The following is a 22,561-nucleotide window of genomic DNA, read 5'->3' on the forward strand; positions in this document are numbered from 1 at the left end:
GCAAATATACAAAATTACAGTAACGTCAGGGTTCTCTTTGAGGCAAAACTACATTTGTTTCCTAAGATACCTTATTAGGCTTCTTTAGAAAAGTAAGACCCCAAATCCCTTCTTCTGCAGAGAAAGTCAGCACACAATGGAGGGTAGGGGGCTGGGCAGCAGAAAAGGAAAAGTGGACCCAAGCTACAGGGCTTGGTCTCTGGGTGCTGGAGCCTCTCAGGGACGCGTGAAAAGACTCCCTGGTGGCAGGAGGGCAAAAAGGCTTCACACTGTAAATCCTCTTCATTGTCTCAAGTAGTCAGTAAAAGCCTGTTGCACACACAGCTTTGAATCAGCGTTGTTTTGGGGAGTGAAAGAAAGGGAGTAGGATTCAGTGTGCTATGACTAATGCAGAAAGAAAGCTTGCAGATACTGAAGCAAGATAACTCATAAATGGGAAAGTCAGTGAAGCAACAGAGGTGACCAGGAAAATATCACTCCCGCCACACCCTCGCCCTCCTGGGACCTTGCCACCAAATCCTTATGGGATTGTGCCTCCGGGACTTCCCACTGTATGTGGGATACTGTTCAAGCCAATTTTGGGATCTCAGAGGATAACCACAACTGACATTTGGATTACACCATACATGGTGCCCGAAATAGAGGGTTCTTCTAGCGCATACTCTGCAATTTATCTAACTAGTTCTCTTTTGTTAGAAATTTAGACCACTTCCAATGTTTTGCTAACCATAGGAAATCTATAGCATATTATTCACTCCATCACATTCGGTGTAATCTGTACAACTGCCTGAAGACAATCCTTCCCTTAGTTGACTTCATGATAACAGCTGATACATATTGAAGACTTAACCTCTAACAGACATTGGGCTAAGCATTTGCAAGCATTAGTTCATTAAACTTTACAGCAGCCTTATGAAATAGATATCATTATCCACGTTACAGATGAAAAAATGGGCACAAAAGAGTAAGGAACTTGCCTACGAACTCACAACTGACACATACCGGAGCCGGGATTTGAAATTAAGTCTACCTTGCTTGTAAAGCCACATTCTTTCTACCATAGTATGTTGCCGCTCATCCTTTAAAGCCATAAAGGATGCAGCAGGAGACAAAGTAGAGAGGAAGAAACCAAGCCACACATCGTGGGCAACCAGGGTGTTGAGGCATGGTCAGGAAGGAGGGACAATACCTAAGAGGCAAAGTCCATTGGTGCTGGTGGGTTTTCTATGAACAATTCATCCCCTCTGAAGGAGTATATACTCACTGCTGGTTGCATGTGGAGCCCACAGTGGGTTGCTGAACCTCAATCCTTGCAGTCCTCATCTCGGGTGAGTTACCCAGTGGGGTAAAGACAAGCTGGGTGCTCCCACCATTGAAGATCCCGGGCTCGGCCCATACGCCCACTCTGCTCAGGTCCAAGAGCATTCAAGTGTGACCATTCAGCCGCATCCCCAGGGTGCATCCAACTGACTACTCTTTCGATCACAAGTTCTGTTGTCTTTGGAAAGTTTTCACTGCAGAATTAACTTCTAGTGTGGATGCTGGACCGTGAGATGGTGAGAGATGCTTTTGTAAGAGATCCCTAATCTCCAGATCCCAAACGGAAACGCTTTGGTCCAGAAGTGAAGGACGTATCTTTCAAATAGATGCAACACACCATATTAAGAAATGGGTCGTCTTGTAAGTTTATTTGCAACCCTGTCACTCCTAAAAACTGTGCTCATTTAGATGGGGGGACCATGTGAAGCTAACCAAAACATATTTCCGCTTGCTTACAGGCGTAGCCCTGTTTCGGCATACATTAGCTGGTTGAAAAGGAAGAACTGAGAGCCTCAAAAGCCATCCCTGACTCTCATTTCCTTGTTGTCCTTCTAGACTTCCGAAGCCTCTGGGGTTATGTGCGTTGCCTGAGCACCCAGTGGAACTTGGATTCTTGGGCTGAATTTCTCCATAGCTAGAGCTAGTGGCCCCAGAATTTAAACCTTTGTCACAGATTCTAAGTGGTGGACGAAGCTTAGGCAACTGCCACTGATCTGTGGGATGCTATACAGATAAACTAGACAACCTCCTTGTTCTCAAAGACATGTGAATGATGTCTCTTCCGTGGGTCTATGTGGTCACCCCTCTGTTCCCACAGAAGAGTAAAGATAATTTCCAGAAGAGGTCGTGATTTCTGGTCAGCCTGAAAAATAGTTAGACACAAGCTGCTCTCAGGAGAGCTTTGGGATGGAAGATTCATTGGCCAATGTCTTTGCCATGGCCACAGGGCTCACCCACTCACTTGGCTGCTGGTCCTCAGACACACAATGGTGCATTTCACTGCACTGTCTCTGGTTTCCTGAACATGCTGGAATTCTCTGCTCAGCGACTTGTTCACATCAGACCAACACATCGCCCCCTCCAGCCTGACAGCCTCAAGCAAGACAGAAATACAGCAACCTCCACACCACTAGCCTGGCTGTTTCCATCGAATCCTCAGCTGGGTAGAACTGCAAATTCGTCTTAATTTAAACAGTATGAGCAGGAAAGATGCTGAAACATTTAACGTCTTATTTTAAATGGCTCTATGGGTCACCGCTCAGGTGAATAGAACTAGCGGCACATTTGGGGCTACTTCCATCTCCCCAAGATTTATAATCTGGTACAAGTCAGCAGGGCGCGAACAGTCCAAAGAGGGAAAAACCTGCTCTTAGAAAGTTAGCTTCCTTTCCAAACTTTCACCTCTGCAATTTCTCGTTTAATATCTGTCATCTCTGAAGAACAGTAAACTCCAGAAGGTCAGGAACCCTGTCAGTGTCTAATTCACTATTTTATCCCCACTAGTGTTTTGACATGATGTGCTTAGGATATGGTCCTTCGGGCACTTTAGGCTAACTCTGTTTTTTGTTGAGTTGAATTATTGAGCTCTTAGAAAGCCACAGATAGACGTTTTCTTTCCGGGAGTGTACGTGATAGACTGGCATTTGTCACTTGTGTTTGCATGTACCAGTACATCGCCATATGCAAATATTCACAGTGCCCTGCGATTCAGAGGCACCGTGCCCAGCACTGAGCAGCAGGGACACACAAGATGAGAGCCCTGCCTTCCCTCATCAGAGAAAGCGACATCAGCTTTCCCCTTCCCGTTTTATTTCTTCCTACTGTTTTCCTCTGATTTCAGTCTGTGGCAAACTGGACGTGTTCTGGGGAGAGGCCGTTAGACCAGGGGATCTACAAGTGTGGCCCCCATTCTGCAGCAACAGCAGCAGTGCAGAACTTGCTAGAAATGCAACTTCTCTGGCCTCAACCCAGACCCACTGAGTCAGACTCTGAGGCTGGGCCCAGCAATCTGTGTTTCAACAAGCCCTTCAGAGGATTCTGATATGACATTAAGAACCACTCATGTAGATGTCTGTCAGAAAGACTAGAGGAGTGAGAATATCAGACTTCTGCCCGAGATGGTCCTTCCCGGGACTGCCATCACGGGGGCTTTAGGGAAATAGCAGGAAAGAATTTCCTTGTTGTCACTGTCTTTCTGAAAGCCCACAGGGGTTACACCTTGAGCATCCACAGCCTCGCATCCCTTGTCACATCACCTGGCCTCCTGCTACCTTGGGTGACCTCACAGCTCAGCCTCAGGAATCGGGGCTGCCCGCACAGTGGGAATCGGGACCGTGCCCTTAATCAGAAGTGTGTCAGCCACCCCGGGCTCAGGGCTGCATTTAGGAAAGAGGGACAGAACTAGCTGCTTGCCCACCCCACAGATACGAGGCTCTCCTGGGGACTGAGCTCCTGAGAGGTCCCGCCTGGAACCAGCACCCTCTGCTGAGGCAGTGGGAGGTCTCCTGGGCCTCTGTCAGCCCTCCCCAGAGCAGGTCTTCACCTCGAGGCTAGGAGAGCCCCCAGTACAAGTGCAGGGACACTCCAGAGAGAATGCTCCTGGTCCCGCTGGGAACCTGGGACCTGTCCCCTCATCTCTCGAGTTCACAGCTCTGAAGACAAGAAGGTCTGAGCTCCAGGCTCCATGAGGTTTACTCAGTTGGCTGCAGGTTCTAACCCCCTTCCATACAGCACCAGGTTGTGGTTCCCAATCTTGGCTGCATATTGGAATCACCTGGGGATCTTTAAAAACTGCTGCTGCCCGACTGCCACCCCCAGGTGTTCTGATTTAATTGGTATAGGGTGTAGGAGTGTTAAAATTTCCCCAGGTGATTCTAATGTGCACAAAAGTTTGGGAACCAATGAACAATTTCTCTCGAGGCCAAGACCCAGCTCGTGTCTGATGTTTAGGGAGCAACATAGTTCTAAAGGTGGAAGGTAGAGCGGGGTTCCAAGGACAAGAATAATATGTGTTTGAATCATCAGACAGACTCCAGACTTAGCAAACAGCTGGTGAAGAAAGGAGAGGAGAGAGGTAGGGGTGTGGGCTGGTGAGCATTGGATCCACTGGTGGAGATGATGTCAGACATTCCTCTGTGATGTTAGGACTCGGGAAACACATGAAAATAACCATGGCTGTGAAAATGGAACTTTCTGTGAAATGGCATATTCTTGGAAGGAGAGGGAGCAGGGAGGAGAGGGAAGGGGAGGGGGGAAAGGGAAAAAAGGAGAGAGGAGGGGAGAGGGGAGGCCCCAGGCCAGAGAGAACACGGGAGGTTGATTCGCTCCCAGGCTTCTGGAGAACTGGGGAAAGGACAAGAAGACGTGAAAAGATGCACGAAGGAGAGGAGAGGGTGTTTGGGGTCGGCATGAGGAATGGCTAAAGAGGGCAACTGCTGACCCAGAAGACGCTGAAGCAACGAAAGAAAAGAGAAGCCAGGAGAGAGAGAAGGAATCTACTGCTAAGAAAAGAAAAACACAGTGTTTGACCCAAACGCACCCAGCTGCGGGCTGGGGCCAGATGGAGAGCTTCCCAGGAGAAGGCTGAGGGGGCAGCTTCTCAGCACACAGCCCCTCAGGGGAAGGAACAAGACAGCCAACTGCCAGTGTGTCCCCTTTCCTTCTTCCTCTGCTCCTGGCTCTGCAGGCCTCACAGAGGAAGGAGCTCTGGGCCTGACATCGGGAAGCCAGACCCTTCCTCTTGTTTCCCTGAGGGAGAGAGGGCAGTGCCCCTGAGGGACCCGAGCCTGTGGCTCCTGGAGGTCTTGGGGGCATCTCCCCTACCCTAAGCCTGGCACCAGGCCCTGATTCTTAGATCTCACCCTAATGGCTTCCCTCAGGGCGAGCCATCCAAATACTGAGTCACCAAGAGAAGAAAGCCTTGCAGACAAAACCAGGAAAAATGACACAGGCTCTTCAATTCCTGGAGGAAAGATTTCACGCCTACTTTGTAAAATCAGGAGACTTTCATGACCGGGTGTGACTGTAACCCACACGCCTAGGACGAGCCTCCCGCAAAGTAAATATACCAGCCTTGTCACGTGATGTGGCCCCTGTGGTGCTCAGCACACCCTGGGAGCTGGGCAGGCGGGTCCCATCTGGGCTCCTGAGATGGTGTGGGACGAAGCGGGCACGGAGACCCCCAGCACCCCCTCTCGGGATTAGCAGTCCCTCCCATCGGAGAGTGTCAGATACGTGCCATGGAGGCTCAAGGAGCCGTGTGGGGTTATTGGAAACTAATGCCAACATCAAGTGCTTCAAGATGCTGGCTGTTGTTCACCAGCCTGTGTTACTCCTCCCTGGGCACCGCGGGCCGCGCCGTGCCACGCTGTGCAGTGCCCTCGGTGCCGCTGCTCAGGCAGACCCCCCCGGAATGCCTCACTCGCCAGTTTGGGGGGGCTGTGGGAGCGCACTCTGAGCCGTGCAGCTGGGAGCTGCCCTCGAGCACTTCAGCGTTTCCAGCCAGCGGTTTCCTGTGGGAGAGCGGTCCGGGGCCTCGGCTCTCCACTTCCTGGCAGGCCTCCCTCTCTCTGCTCGGCCTCCCGTCCATCCTGACCACTGGCCTGGCCTTGCAGAGGATCAAAAAGTGGACTGACTTCCTCAGAGTTAGAAAGACAGCAAGCGAGCCTGGGAGCTGAAGCCAGACACTGGCCCTTATTTTTCAGGGCAGAGGAGGGAGGTGGGGGGCACCCAGGGACCCCAGAGTCAGGAGCCTGTCTGTTGAGAGCTGCAGTGGGTAGGGCAGTCTGTCCTGTAAGAATGCAGCAGCCCCAGCGGGTCCCTGTCTGTTCTGAAGATGGGACACGGAGTGCAGTGGCCCCTCCGTAACAGAAGTGGCCACTGTGGGACGAGGAGTCAGAATGGGGCTAGGGTGTTTGTGGAAGGGCGGGTCCACTGCTGGCAGAGAAGGCTGGGAGTGTCAGGGCGACCCAGGGACCCCTGGAGCCTGGTGCATTTCAGGGGCGGTTGGAAGGGTCAGGAGTCCTTCTGTGTGACCGGCGCTGGGCTGTCGGGTGGCAGCACACACGTCAGCACACCAGTCCACCTACTCTGAGCCGGTCCCTGGCCATGCTCTCACAGGGACACAGAGACATCCTCCGGCAACAGTCAGGCTTGGGAGGAAAACACGTGCAGCCGAGAGCAACTCAGAGGCGCCAGATGTGGTGTGTGCTAAGACACAGGTGAAGGGGGGGGGGGGGAGGGGAGGATAGGTGAGCCGGGGGGCCCTTCTTGTAGGAGGCGGGCTTGGAGTAGGGCCTGAAGGGAAGGGAGAATTCAGTCAGGTGGTGACTGGGGAGGGTCACCTCTCAGGGCATTTCAAGGGGAGGAACAGCCTGAGCCAAAGCAGGGACGGTGCATGTGGGCCAGTGTGGCCTCATGTGTTGAAGGCTTGTTGTGCCCAGGGAGGAGTGAAGCCAGCTTGTAGATAACTTTCAGCATCTCAAAGTACCTCTTTGATGCTGGGATTGGTTTTGAATAACCCCAAATTGTTCCTTGAACTTGGATAGCTCTATCTCAAGAGAGTCATACTCTGAGGAGTTCCCTAGCAGGACAGAGTTCGGTGTCAACCTGCAAAAAGTGAGTCTGGGGACTTCCCTGGTGGTCCAGTGGTTGGGAGTCAGCCTTCCGATGCGGGGGACGTGGGTTCGATCCCTGCTCGGGGAGCTGGGATCCCACATGCCGCGGAGCAACTAAGCCCACACACTCTGGAGCCTGCCCGCCACAACTAGAGAGAAGCCCGTGCACTGCAATGAAAGATCCTGCGTGCTGCAACTAAGTCCCGACGCAGCCAAAAATAAAAATGAATAAATAAATATTAAAGAAAACACCTAATACGATTTTTTTTTAAAAAAGTGAGTCTGCATTTCATTGGACGTCATGAGCATTTCTGTCCTTGGGCAACCAGAACCCACCTCACGGTCCTCTGAGTCATTGGGCCCAGTAGCCCTGGGGTGCAGGAATTCCTTCCACATCACTCCTGACAAGAGGCCTCCGGACTCTGAAGGCCTGGAGGGTCCTCAGCAGCCCTTCAACTAGGGGAAAAGCCAGTATCCACACCCTCCAGTGGAGCTAACATTTACTGAGACCTGTTCCTCCTAGCCATGGCCGGCTGGACAAGGGGTGGACATAGTCAAGCCATGGGCTCAGTATGAACGGATGAGCTGGACCAATCAGGAGGTTTGAAGAAGGAGACCCGGGGACAGCAAACTGTGGATACTCAAGCTTGGAGAGCTGGTTGACGCTGCCACCATGCTGGGCCACGTGCAGGTTGACTGAGCCCAGAGAAGCAGAAGTGAGGGAGCTCTCTGAGGGCCTCCAAGGGATGGAGAGGACTGACAGTTCCTGAATTTTCTGTCCCAGCCCCTGAGAGGATCGTGATACCTCCCTGAATATCTGCAAGACCGCCCGTTGCATCGTACAAACAGTTGTCTTCCATGTGAGCTAGCCTGAGTGGGCTTCTGCTCGCTACAACCAAGAGATCCTGAGATGAAAGAACATTACCCTCCTGCCTCTCCTGGCCTCTGGGCTCAGGCAGGAAAATCCAGCTTATCATGGAGGCTGGAGGGTGGAGCTGGGGTTCTTTTGAGGGCAGCAGCAGACCTCCCATCTTGCCAACTCCAGCTCTGTCTCTCCAGACCCAAACTGAAGCTGCTATGCGACTGGGAATTTCACCAGAGTTTTCTGGCCCATTCCTGGCACCTGCTGCTGTTGGCTGCACTTTAAACCCCCCAGGCACTGCCAAATTTTCCTTGGTGCTCCCAGGCCAGACAATCTCCTCCAGAGAGCGAGCTCAGCTGAGGTCACATGGAAAATAACCCATGAGCAGAGCTCGGCCCCAAGCTGCCTCAGCCAACTTCCCTTTGTTCTCCCCTTCTCTTTCCCTCTCTCTCTTACATGAAACTGGCCTGTTTCACCAGGTCAAATTGCATTCTTCTAAATATAGGAGTGCTGTGCAGTGAAAGTTTGATACAACTTCTTTGCACCTAATCACTCTGGGAAAGCTTTCCAAGTAGAGAACTCCAAGGATACTGTGCCACGATGTCTTTCTAATTGCTGGCTTTTAGATTACAAGCCCTCCCGATGGGAAAAACTCATGATACAGATGAACCTTGCTTTACACCATAACAGATTCCTGAAGAGTCACAGATAAATCTACTCATTTATATTCTGCCTTATTCCAGAAAAAAAAAAAAAAACAACCCAGAGCATAATTAGAGAGAAAGAAAAAGGAACATCAAAAATGAAAAAAAAAGAACCAGGAGAGAGGCAAAGACAATATGGTCACCATCAGAATTCTATATGCTTTCTACGGGTAAAACACAATAGGGCTGTACACTTTCCAGCAGCTAATACGGAAAGAGAAATTTGATTAGTTACACAAAGAGTCATGTATAAACTGAATTTTGGCAAACTGAATCACAGTTCAAATACATTAGCAGAAGTCGCTATTGAAGAAACGCTTTTTAAGAGACATCTGGTTTTGGTTTTGGGGTTTTGTTTGTTTGTTTTTGTTTATTCAGCAGCACTTCAACTGGGGAACTGGCCTCTCCTGATGTGGTGTGACTATGGTGAGCTGTCAATCACAGAATCCCACCATGGTTATGGAGGTAGGCTTGGAACCCAAGCTCACTAATCATACCCTCTACTAGAAATTTGCATCTTGAGTGGAGACACCTGGAGACTGTAGATGGTTAAAGCAGAGGCTCCCATGAGGGTATCTTATTCACAACATCCTGCTACCCTGAGCCCCAGAGCTGGACTGGTTCTGTCCTTCCCATTCTGGGTTTTCCTTGAGTATGTGAACTTCCTAGTATCCTTCCAATAAATTCCTTTTAGCTGAAGCTAACAAAAATCTGTTCCTATTGCTTACAACCAAGGACTCCTAAAGGTATGATGCTAATAAGTTCATATGGAATATGAGAATATTCTCAAAAAGCAAATGTTAGGGGGATCAAGATGGAAGAATAAGAGGATATGGAGCTCACCGCCTCCAACAAACATGTCAAAAATATATCAACATGTGGAACAATTCTCACGGAAAACTGTAAACCGGCAGAAGAACTATACAACCAAGGCTTCAAGAAATATTCCCATGTAAGCGGGTAGGATGGCATCAGGTCAGGACCTGTGGCCCTGAGAGGGACTAAGAGGAAAAGGGAGATCACACAGGCAGATGCTCACCCTGGGGAGTAAGGTGGTTGAGCCACAGACTGGACATCCCAGTCCTGGGGCCCTATGCATAGGACACAATCCCCCTCGGCTGCCTGGAGAACCACTGGGAGAGACAGAAAGGCTGGAGAAGCCTATGCTCCACTTGTGAGGAAGGTATGGGTGCTGGCTTATCCCGAGACAGGGCAGAGAGAAGTCTGCCCATTGGCTGCCACCTTGCCATGCTCCCCAGTTCGAGCTGAGCAAACACTCTGGCCCCACTCACTCCACTCCACCGCTTGGCACTGGCTGTAGGGTGGTCGAGACGTAGGAAAAGACTCGATCTAGGGACTCAGAGGTGACCCAGGGGCCTGGAGTGTTTTCTAGGTGGGGCAACAGTGGCCACTGTTGGCACTTACTCGAACAGGACCACAGAAGCAGCCCAGACTTCTGATGGCAGTACAGCCACTTCAATTCCCACAACCACAATGCAGTGATCCCAAGTGTCAGCTAAGCCCAGTGCCAGCCAAGGAAATGCTCTGGCCCTGCTCATTCCATGCCACAAGCTTGCTCTAGATCTGGGACCACCACAACAGGGGGAAGGATGCAACCTTGGGCTGCGTCTGGGCAGAGCCACAGATGCCTGCACAGGCAGAGCATCAGATCTCTGTAAGCAACACAAGCCCCACTTGCTTCAGCACTCCCCTCCTTTGGGGCAAAGGCCACAGTACAGGGAGAATGAAAAACACACATTTAAAGGGAACAGAGCCAGCTAGAGCCCAACCCTCAGGGCATTCACTCCAGACTTGAGATCAGATCCCACCCCTGACAGGGTGTCAACTGCCACTGAGCAGAGAGGAAGTCCCACCTCACACCCTGAACAGGTTCTAGCTCCTCCAAAACCAGCCACATCCCCTACCAATGTAATAGTGGCCATTACACCCTGAGGAAAGACGTTACTAGCATCCCTAACAAATCCAGCCTTCCTACCAAAGGCACTGGACACACACAGCCTATGTAAGGATGTTCCTACATAAAACCCCCTCAAGACCACAATAGATAACTATTTCACCTAAATACAGAGAGACAGAGAAAGTGAAGAAAAGTGAAAAGGCAGAGGAACTACTCTCAACTGAAAGAGCAAGAGGAAACCTCTGAAAAAATAATGAAACAGAGACCATCAATCTACCAGACAATGAATTTTAAAAGTTGGTAATAAAAATGCTAACTGAATTAAGAAAGAGAATTAATCTAAGCACAGATTACTTTAACTAGGAACTATAATCTATAAGGAAGACCCAATCAAAAATAGATAATTCAACTGAGATAAAAAACAATCTAGAAGCAATGAATAGCAGACTAGATGACATGGAAAATGTGTAAGTGATCTGCAAGGTAGAATAACGGAAATCACCCAATCAGAGCAGCAGATAGAAAGACAAGTGAAAAACAAACAAACAAACAAAAACACACAAAAGCAACATAAGAGATCTATGAGATAATATAAAATGTGCCAAAATTTGCATTATAGGGGTTCCAGAAGAAGAGAGAGAGAAGGGTGTTAAAAATGTTTTTGAAGAAGTTATGACCGAAAACTTCCCAAACCTGAAGAAAGAAATAGATACCCAGATACAGGAAGCACAGAGGGTACCAAACAAGATGAACCCAAACAGACCTACACCAAGACATATCAAAATTAAAATAGCAAAAGTTAAAGGAAGAATTTTAAAGGCAGCAAGAGGGACAAAAAGAGTCATTTACAAGGGAATCCCCATAAAGTTATCAGCTGATTTCTCTGCAGAAATTTTGCAGGCCAGAAGGGAGTAGCATGATAGATACAAAATCCTGAAGGGGAGAAACCTGCAACCTAGGATACTCTACCCAGAAAGATTATCATTTAGAATAGAAGGAGAGATAAAGACTTTCTCAGATAAGCAAAAACTAAAAGAATTCAGCAATATTAAACCTACCCTAAAAGAAATATTAAAGGGTCTTCTCTGAATAGAAAGGAAGAATCCATTGGAAAGGGAAAATCACAGTAGGAAAGGCAAATATATAAAAGGATGGAAGAACACTTACATAAGCCAGAACAAAAAAATCAAAACATTGTAAAAGTGATTATAATTACAGGAATGAAGATGTAAAATAAGACATCAAAATCACAAAATTGGGGGAGGGGAGTATAAAAATGTAGATCTTTTAGAATGTGTTTGAACTCGTATGACTATCAGTTTAAAGTAAGTAGATATAGTTATGGGTTAACATACTTGAACTCCATGGTAACCACAAATCAAAAATAAACAATAGATTCACAAAAGCTAAAACAAAAGGAACTTAAGCATACTACAAAACAAAATCATCAAACCACAACAGGAGAAACGAAAAAAGAAGAAACAAACAGAGAAGAACTACAAAACAACTGCAAAACAAGGAATAAAATGACAATAAGTATATCCTATCAATAATTACTTTAAATGTCAATGGACTAAATGCTCCAATCAAAAGATATTGGGTTAAAGAAAAAACAAAAACAAGACCCTTCAATATGCTGCCTACAAGGGACTCATTTCAGGGTGAAAGATACACATAGACTGAAAGTAAGGATATGGAAAATGATATTTCATGCAAATGGAAATGACAATAAAGAAGGGTAGCAATACTCATATCAGACAACATAGACTTTAAAACAAAGGCTACAGTGAAAGATAAAGAAGGGCATTAAATAATGATAATGGGATCAATACAAGAAGAGGGTATTATACTCATTAACATATGTGCACCCAATACAGGAGCAACTAAATATATAAAGCAAATACTAACAGACATAAAGGGAGAAACTGACAATAATACAACAATAGTAGGAGACTTAACACCCCACTGACGTCAATGGACAGATCATCCAGACAGAAAATCAATAAGGCAACAGAGGTCCTAAATCACACAATAGACCATTTGGACTTAATCAATACCTACAGGACACTACAACCAAAAAAGCAGAATACACATTCTTTTCAAGTGCACATGGAATATTCTCCAGGATAGATCACATACTAGGTCACAAAACAAGCCTCAAAAAATTTAAGAGGATAGAAATTATATCAAGCATCCTTTCTGACTATATCAGTATAGAACTAGAAATCAACTACAGAAAGAAAAAATGGGAAAAGAACAAACACATGGAGACTAAACAGCATGCTACTAAAAAACCCAATGGGTCAATGATGAAATCAAAGAGGAAATCAGAAAATACCTCGAGACAAATGAAAACAAAAACACAACTTTCTAAAATCTATGGGACTCAACAAAAGCAGTTCTAAGAGGGAAGTTCATAGCAAAACAGACCTCCCTCAAGAAATAAGAAAAATAACAAACAACCTAATCTACCACCAGAAAGAATTAGAAAAAAATGTACAAACAAAGCCCAAAGTCAACAGAAGGAAGGAAATAACAAAGATCAAAAATGAAATAAAACAAAGATTTAAAAAAAAACAATAGAAAAGATCAATGAAACCAAGAGATTTTTTGAAAAGATAAACAAATTTGATAAACTGTTAGCCAGGCTCACCAAGAAGAAAAGAGAGGGGACCCAAATAAAATAAGAAATGAAAGAGGGGAAATAACAACTGATACCACAGAGATACAGAATATCATAAGATAATACTATGAACAGTTATATGCCAACAAATTGGACAACCTAGAATCAATGGACAAATTTCTAGAAACGTACAACCTGCCAAGAATGAGTCAAGAAGAAACAGACAATTTAAACAGACTGATCACTAGCAGTGGAACTGAATCTGTAATTTAAAAAAAAAAAATCCCAGCCAAAAATGTCCAGGACTCGACAGCTTCACCAAACATACAAAGAAGAGCTTAGATTTTGTGAGGCTTCCGGGAAGATGGCGGAAGAGTAGGACGCGGAGATCACCTTCCTCCCCACAGATACACCAGAATTACATCTACACGTGGAACAACTCCTACAGAACACCTACTGAACGCTGGCAGAAGACCTCAGACCTCCCAAAAGACAAGAAACTCCCCACATACCTGGGTAGGGCAAAAGAAAGCAAAATAAACAGAGTCAAAAGAATAGGGACGGGACCTGCACTAGTGGGAAGGAGCTGTGAAGGAGGAAAGGTTTCCACACACCAGGAGCCCCTTCGTGGGCGGAGACTGCGGGTGGCGGAGAGGGAAGGCTTCGGAGCCGTGGAGAAGAGCACAGCAACAGGGGTGTGGAGGGCAAAGCAGAGAGATTCCCGCACAGAGGATCAGGGTCGACCGGCACTCACCAGCCCAAGAGGCTTGTCTGCTCACCTGCCAGGGCGGGCGGGGCTGGGAGTTGAGGCTCGGGCTTCGGTCGGAGCGCAGGGAGAGGACTGGGAGTGGCGGCGTGAACACAGCCTGCAGGGGGTTAGTGCACCACGGCTAGCAGGAGGGAGTCCCGGAAAAAGTCTGGACCTGATGAAGAGGCAAGAGACTTTCTCTTCCCTCTTTGTTTCCTGGTGCGCGAGGAGAGGGGATTAAGAGCGCTGCTTAAAGGAGCTCCAGAGATGGGCGCGAGCCGCGGCTAACAGCGCGGACCCCAGAGACGGGCATGAGACGCTAAGGCTGCTGCTGCCGCCACCAAGAAGCCTGTGCGTGAGCACAGATCACTATCCACACCCCCTTTCCGGGGAGCCTGTGCAGCCCGCCACTGCCAGGGTCCTGGGATCCAGGGACAACTCCCCCGTGAGAACGTATGGCGCACCTCAGGCTGGTGCAATGTCACGGTGGCCTCTGCCGCCGCAGGCTCACCCCACACTCCATACCCCTCCCTCCCCACCCCGGCCTGAGTGAGCCAGAGCCCCTGAATCAGCGGCTCCTTTAACCCCGTCCTGTCTGAGCAAAGAACAGACGCCCTCCGGCGACCTACATGCAGAGGCGGGGCCAAATCCAAAGCTGAGCCCCTGGGAGCTGTGAGAACAAAGAAGAGAAAGGGAAATGTCTCCCAGCAGCCTCAGAAGCAGCGGATTAAAACACCACAATCAACTTGATGTACCCTGCATCTGTGGAATACCTGAATAGACAACGAATCATCCCAAATTGAGGAGGTGGATTTTGAGAGCAAGATTTATGATTTTTTCCCCTTTTCCTCTTTTTGTGAGTGTGTATGTGTGTGCTTCTGTGTGATATTTTGTCTGTATAGCTTTGCTTCCACCATTTGTCCTAGGCTTCTATCCGCCCATTTTATTTTTAAATTTTTTGTCTTAATAATTATTTTTTATTTTAATAACTCTATTTTATTTTACTTTATCTTCTTTCTTTCTTTCTTTTCTTTCTTTCTTTCTTCCTTCCTTTCTTTCCTTCCTTCCTTCCCTCCTTTAGACAACGAATCATCCCAAATTGAGGAGGTGGACTTTGCGAGCAAGATTTATGATTTTTCCCCCTTTTCCTCTTTTTGTGAGTGTGTATGTGTATGCTTCTGTGACAGATTTTGTCTGTATAGCTTTGCTTCCACCATTTGTCCTAGGCTCCTTTCCGTCCGTTTTTTTTTTAAATTTTTTATCCTTTTTTTCTCTTAATTATTTTTTATTTTAATAACTTTATTATATTTTATCTTACTTTATTTTATTTTACTTCTTTCTTTCTTTTTATCCTTCCTTCCCTCCTTCCTTCCTTCCTCCCTCCTTCCTTCCTTCCTCCCTCCCTCCTTTCCTTCTTCCTTCCTACTTCTACTAATTCTTTCTTTCTACTTTTTCTCCCTTTTATTCTGAGCTGTGTGGATGAAAGGCTCTTGATGCTGCAGCCAGGAGTCGGTGCTGTGCCTCTGAGGTGGGAGAGCCAACTTCAGGACACTGGTCCACAATAGATCACCCAGCTCCACATAATATCAAATGGCGAAAATCTCCCAGAGATCTCCATCTCAACACCAGCATCCAGCTTCACTCAACGACCAGCAAGCTACAGTGCTGGACACCCTATGCCAAACAACTAGCAAGAGAGGAACACAACCCCACCCATTAGCAGAGAGGCTGCCTAAAATCATAATAAGTCCACAGACACCCCAAAACACACCACCAGACGTGGACTTGCCCACCAGAAAGACAAGATCCAGCCTCATCCACCAGAACACAGGCACTAGTCCCCTCCACCTGGAAGCCTACACAACCCCCTGAACCAACCTTAGCCACTGGGGACAGACACCAAAAACAACGGGAACTACGAACCTGCAGCCTGCGAAAAGGAGACCCCAAACACAGTAAGATAAGCAAAATGAGAAGACAGAAAAACACACAACACATGAAGGAGCAAGATAAAAACCCACCAGACCTAACAAATGAAGAGGAAATAGGCAGTCTACCAGAAAAAGAATTCAGAATAATGATAGTAAAGATGATCCAAAATCTTGGAAATAGAATAGAGAAAATGCAAGAAACATTTAACAAGGACCTAAAAGAACTAAAGAAGAAACAAACAACGATGAACAACACAATAAATGAAATTAAAAATACTCTAGATGGGATCAATATCAGAATAACTGAGGCAGAAGAATGGATAAGTGACCTGGAAGATAAAATATTGAAAATAACTACTGCAGAGAAGAATAAAGAAAAAAGAATGAAAAGAACTGAGGACAGTCTCACAGACCTCTGGGACAACATTAAATGCACCAACATTCTAATTATAGGGGTCCCAGAAGAAGAAGAGCAAAAGAAAGGGACTGAGAAAATATTTGAAGAGATTATAGGTGAAAACTTCCCTAATATGGGAAAGGAAATAGTTAATCAAGTCCAGGAAGCACAGACAGTCCCATACAGGATAAATCCAAGGAGAAACATGCCAAGACACATATTAATCAAACTATCAAAAATTAAATAAAGAAAACACATTAAAAGCAGCAAGGGAAAAACAACAAATAACACACAAGGGAATCCCCATAAGGTTAACAGCTGATCTCTCAACAGAAACTCTGCAAGCCAGAAGGGAGTGGCAGGACATATTTAAAGTGATGAAGGAGAAAAACCTGCAACCAAGATTACTCTACCCAGCAAGGATCTCATTCAGATTTGATGGAGAAATTAAAACCTTTACAGACAAGCAAAAGCTGAGAGAGATCACCACCACCAAAGCAGCTTTACAACAACTGCTAACGGAACTTCTCTAGGCAAGAAACACAAGAGAAGGAAAAGACCTACAATAACGAACTCAAAACAATTAAGAAAATGGGAATAGGAACATACATATCGATAATTACCTTAGATGTAAATGGACTAAATGCTCCCATCAAAAGACACAGATAGGCTGAACGGATTCAAAAACAAAACCCATATATTTGCTGTCTACAAGAGACCCACTTCAGACCTAGAGACACATACAGACTGAAAGTTAAGGGGATAGAAAAAGATATTTCATGCAAATGGAAACCAATAGAAAGCTGGAGTAGCAATGCTCGTATCAGACAAAATAAACTTTAAAATAAAGACTATTAGAAGAGACAAAGAAGGACACTACATAATGATCAAGGGATCGATCCAAGAAGAAGATATAACAATTGTAAATATTTATGCACCCAACATAGGAGCACCTCAATACATAAGGCAAATACTAACAGCCATAAAAGGGGAAATCCACAGTAACACATTCATAGTAGGGGACTTTAACACCTCACTTTCACCCATGGACAGATCATCCAAAATGAAACTAAATAAGGAAACACAAGCTTTAAATGATACATTAAACAGGATGGACTTAATTGATATTTATAGGACATTCTATCCAAAAACAACAGAAAACACATTTTCTCAAGTGCTCATGGAACATTCTCCAGGATAGATCATATCTTGGGTCACAAATCAAGCCTTCATAAATTTAGGAAAATTGAAATTGTATCAAGTATCTTTTCTGACCACAATGCTATGAGACTAGATATCAATTACAGGAAAAGATCTGTAAAAAATACAAACACATGGAGGCTAACCAATACACTACTTAATAATGAAGTGATCACTGAAGAAATCAAAGAGGATATCAAAAAATACCTAGAAACATATGACAATGGAGACACGATGACCCAAAATCTATGGGATGCAGCAAAAGCAGTTCTAAGAGGGAAGTTTATAGCAATACAATCCTACCTTAAGAAACAGGAAACATCTCAAATAAACAACCTAACCTTGCACCTAAAGCAATTAGAGAAAGAAGAACAAAAAACCCCCAAAGTTAGCAGATGGAAAGAAATCATAAAAATCAGATCAGAGGGCTTCCATGGTGGTGCTGTGGTTGAGAGTCCGCCTGCTGATGCAGGGGACGTGGCTTCATGCCCCGGTCCGGGAAGATCCCACATGCCACAGAGTGGCTGGGACCGTGAGCCATGGCCGCTGAGCTTGTGCGTCCGGAGCCTGTGCTCCACAATGGGAGAGGCCAAGAAAGTGAGAGGCCCACGTACCACAAGAAAAAAAAAAAAAAAAAAATCAGATCAGAAATAAATGAAAAAGAAATGAAGGAAATGATAACAAAGATCAAAGATCAATAAAACTAAAAGCTTGTTCGTTGAGAAGATAAACAAAATTGATAAACCATTAGCCAGACTCATCAAGAAAAAAAGGGAGAAGACAAATCAATAGAATTAAAAATAAAAAAGGAGAAGTAACAACTGACACTGCAGAAATACAAAAGATCATGAGAAATTACTACAAGCAACTCTATGCCAATAAAATGGATAACATGGAAGAAACGGACAAATTCTTAGAAATGCACAACCTGCCAAGACTGAATCAGGAAGAAATAGAAAATATGAACACACCAATCACAAGCACTGAAACTGAAACTGTGATTAAAAATCTTCCAACAAACAAAAGCCCAGGACCAGATGGCTTCACAGGCGAATTCTATCAAACATTTAGAGAAGAACTAACACTTATCCTTCTCAAACTCTTCCAAGATATAGCAGAGGGAGGAACACTCCCAAACTCATTCTACGAGGCCACCATCACCCTGATACCAAAACCAGACAAGGATGTAACAAAGAAAGAAAAATACAGGCCAATATCACTGATGAACATAGATGCAAAAATCCTCAACAAAATACTAGCAAACAGAATCCAACAGCCCATTAAACAGATCATACACCATGATCAAGTGAGGTTTATTCAAGGAATGCAAGGATTCTTCAATACACGCAAATCAATCAACATGATACACCATCTTAACAAACTGAAGGAGAAAAACCAAATGATCATCTCAATACATGCAGAGAAAGCTTTCGACAAAATTCAACACACATTTATGATAAAAACCCTGCAGAAAGTAGGCATAGAGGGAACTTTCCTCAACATAATAAAGGCCATATATGACAAAGCCACAGCCAACATCGTCCTCAATGGTGAAAAACTGAAAGCATTTCCACTAAGATCAGGAAGAAGACAAGGTTGCCCACTCTCACCAATCTTATTCAACATAGTTTTGGAAGTTTTAGCCACAGCAATCAGAGAAGAAAAGGAAATAAAAGGAATCCAAATCGGAAAAGAAGAAGTAAAACTGTCACTGTTTGCAGATGACATGATAATATACATAGAGAATCCTAAAGATGCTACCAGAAAACTATTAGAGCTAATCAATGAATTTGGTAAAGTAGCACGAGACAAAAAAAATGCACAGAAATGTCTTGCATTCCTATACACTAATGATGAAAAATCTGAAAATGAAATTAAGAAAACACTCCCATTTACCATTGCAACAAAAAGAATAAAATATCTAGGAATAAACCTACCTAAGGAGACAAAACATCTGTATGCAGAAAACTATAAGACACTGATGAAAGAAATTAAAGATGATACAAATAGATGGAGAGATATACCATGTTCTTGGATTGGAAGAATCAACATTGTGAAAAGGACTCTACTACCCAAAGCAATCTACAGATTCAATGCAATCCCTATCAAACTACCAATGGCATTTTTCACAGAACTAGAACAAAAACTTTCACAATTTGTATGGAAGCACAAAAGACCCCGAATAGCCAAAGCAATCTTGAGAACGAAAAACGGAGCTGGAGTAATCAGGCTCCCTGACTTCAGACTGTACTACAAAGCTACAGTAATGAAGACAGTATGGTACTGGCACAATAACAGAAAGAGAGATTAATGAAACAGGATAGAAAGCCCAGAGATAAACCCACGCACATATGGGCACCTTATCTTTGATAAAGGAGGCAGAAAGGTACAGTGGAGAAAGGACAGCCTCTTCAATAAGTGGTGCTGGGAAAACTTAACAGGTACATGTAAAAGTATGAGATTAGATCACTCCCTAACACCACACACAAAAATAAGCTCAAAATGGATTAAAGACCTTAATGTAAGGCCAGAAGCTATCAAACTCTTAGAGGAAAACATAGGCAGAACACTCTATGACATAAATCATAGCAAGATCCTTTTTGACCCACCTCCTAGAGAAATGGAAATAAAAACAAAAATAAACAAGTGGGACCTAATGAAACTTCAAAGCTTTTGCACAGCAGAGGAAACCATAAACAAGACCAAAAGACAACCCTCAGAATGGGAGAAAATATTTGCAAATGAAGCAACTGACAAAGGATTAATCTCCAAAATTTATAAGCAGCTCATGCAGCTCAATAACAAAATAACAAACAACCCAATCCAAAAATGGGCAGAAGAACTAAAGAGACATTTCTCCAAAGAAGATATACAGATTGCCAACAAACACATGAAAGAATGCTCAACATCATTAATCATTAGAGAAATGCAAATCAAAACTACAATGAGATATCATCTCACACCGGTCAGAATGGCCATCATCAAAAAATCTAGAAATAATAAATGCTGGTGAGGGTGTGGAGAAAAGGGAACCCTCTTGCACTGTTGGTGGGAATGTAAATTGATACAGCCACTGTGATATCATCTCACACCGGTCAGAATGGCCATCATCAAAAAATCTAGAAATAATAAATGCTGGTGAGGGTGTGGAGAAAAGGGAACCCTCTTGCACTGTTGGTGGGAATGTAAATTGATACAGCCACTGTGGAGAACAGTATGGAGGTTCCTTAAAAAACTACAAATAGAACTACCATATGACCCAGCAATCCCATTACTGGGCATATACCCTGAGAAAACCAGAATTCAAAAAGAGTCATGTACCAAAATGTTCATTGCAGCTCTATTTACAGTGGCCCAGAGATGGAAACAACCTAAGTGTCCATCATCGGATGAATGGATACAGAAGATGTGGCACATATATACAATGGAATTTTACTCAGCCATAAAAGAAACGAAATTGAGCTATTTGTAACGAGGTGGATGGACCTAGAATCTGTCATACAGAGTGAAGTAAGTTAGAAAGAGAAAGACAAATACCGTATGCTAACACATATATATGGAATTTAAGGGGAAAAAATGTCATGAAGAACCTAGGGGTAAGACAGGAATAAAGACACAGACCTACTAGAGAATGCACTTGAGGATATGGGGAGGGGGAAGGGTAAGCTGTGACAAAGTGAGAGAGAGTGGCATGGACATATATATACTACCAAACGTAAGGTAGATAGCTAGTGGGAAACAGCCTCATAGCACAGGGAGATCAGCTCGGTGCTTTGTGACCGCCTGGAGGGGTGGGATAGGGAGGGTCGGAGGGAGGGAGATGCAAGAGGGAAGAGATATGGGAACATATGTATATGTATAACTGATCCACTTTGTTATAAAGCAGAAACTAACACACCATTGTAAAGCAATTTTACTCCAATAAAGATGTTTAAAAAAAAAAAAAGAGCTTATACCTATCCTTCTCAAACTATTACAAAAAATTGAAAGTTTGGAAGACTCCCATATTTATTCAGAGGCCACCATTACCCTGGTGGCCAGGGTAAAAACCAGACAAAGACACTACAAAAAAGAAAATTAGAGGCCAATATATTTGATGAATAAAAATCCAAAAATCCTCAACAAAATACTAGCAAACCAAATGCAACAATACATGAAAATGATCATACACCATGATCAAATTGGATTTATTTCAGGGTCACAAGGTTGGTTCAACATTCATAAATCAACCAATGTGATACACCAAATTAACAAAGGGAAAGACAAAAATCACATGATCATCTCAATAGACACAGAAAAAGCATTTGACAAAATTCACATCTATAATAAAGACTTTTATCAAAATGGGTTTAGAGGAGGCCTATCTCAATGTAATAAACGCCATTTACCACAAACCCACAGCAGCATAATACTCAACAGTTAAAAGCTGAAAGCCTTCCTGCTAAATTCAGGAACAAGACAAGGGTGCTCACTCTTGCTGCTTTAACACGGTATTGGAAATCCTAGCCACAGCAATCAGAAAAGAAAAAGAAAAAAGAGGTATTCATATTGGAAGAGAAGAAGTAAAACTGTCACTATTTGCAGATGACATGATACTTTATATAGAGAACCCTAAAGTCTCCACCCCAAAACTATTAGAATAAATGAATTCAGCAAGGTTACAGGATACAAGATTAATATACAGAAATCTGTTGCATATCTATACACTAATAATGAAATACCAGAAAGAGAAAGTAAAAATAATATAATTTCATTCAAAATCTCATTAAAAAATACAATACCTATGGGACTTCCCTGGTGGCACAGTGGTAAAGAATCCGCCTGCCAATGCAGAGGACATGGGTTTGATACCTGGTCTGGGAAGATCACACATGCTGTGGAGCAACTAAGCCTGTGGGCCACAACTACTAAGCCTGCGCTCTAGACCCCACGAGCCACAACTACTGAGCCCACCTGCTGCAACTACTGCAGCCCACATGCCTAGAGCCTGTGTTCTGCAACAAGAGAAGCCACCTCAATGAGAAGAATGCAACGAAGAATAGCCCCTGCTCACTGCAACTAGAGAAAGCATGCACATAGCAATGAAGATGCAATATAGCAAAAAAAAAAAAAAAAACACAACAAAAAACAATACCTAGGAATAAATTTAACCAAGGAAGTGGAAGTGCTATACTCTGAAAACTATAAAACATTGATGAAGGAAATTGAAAATGATTCAAAGAAATGGAAAGGTATCTCATGCT

Source organism: Aethalodelphis obliquidens, unplaced genomic scaffold (assembly GCF_003676395.1).
Source record: "Aethalodelphis obliquidens isolate GAN/ISIS:26980383/991018 unplaced genomic scaffold, ASM367639v1 scaffold130, whole genome shotgun sequence".
Lineage (NCBI taxonomy): Eukaryota > Metazoa > Chordata > Mammalia > Artiodactyla > Delphinidae > Aethalodelphis > Aethalodelphis obliquidens.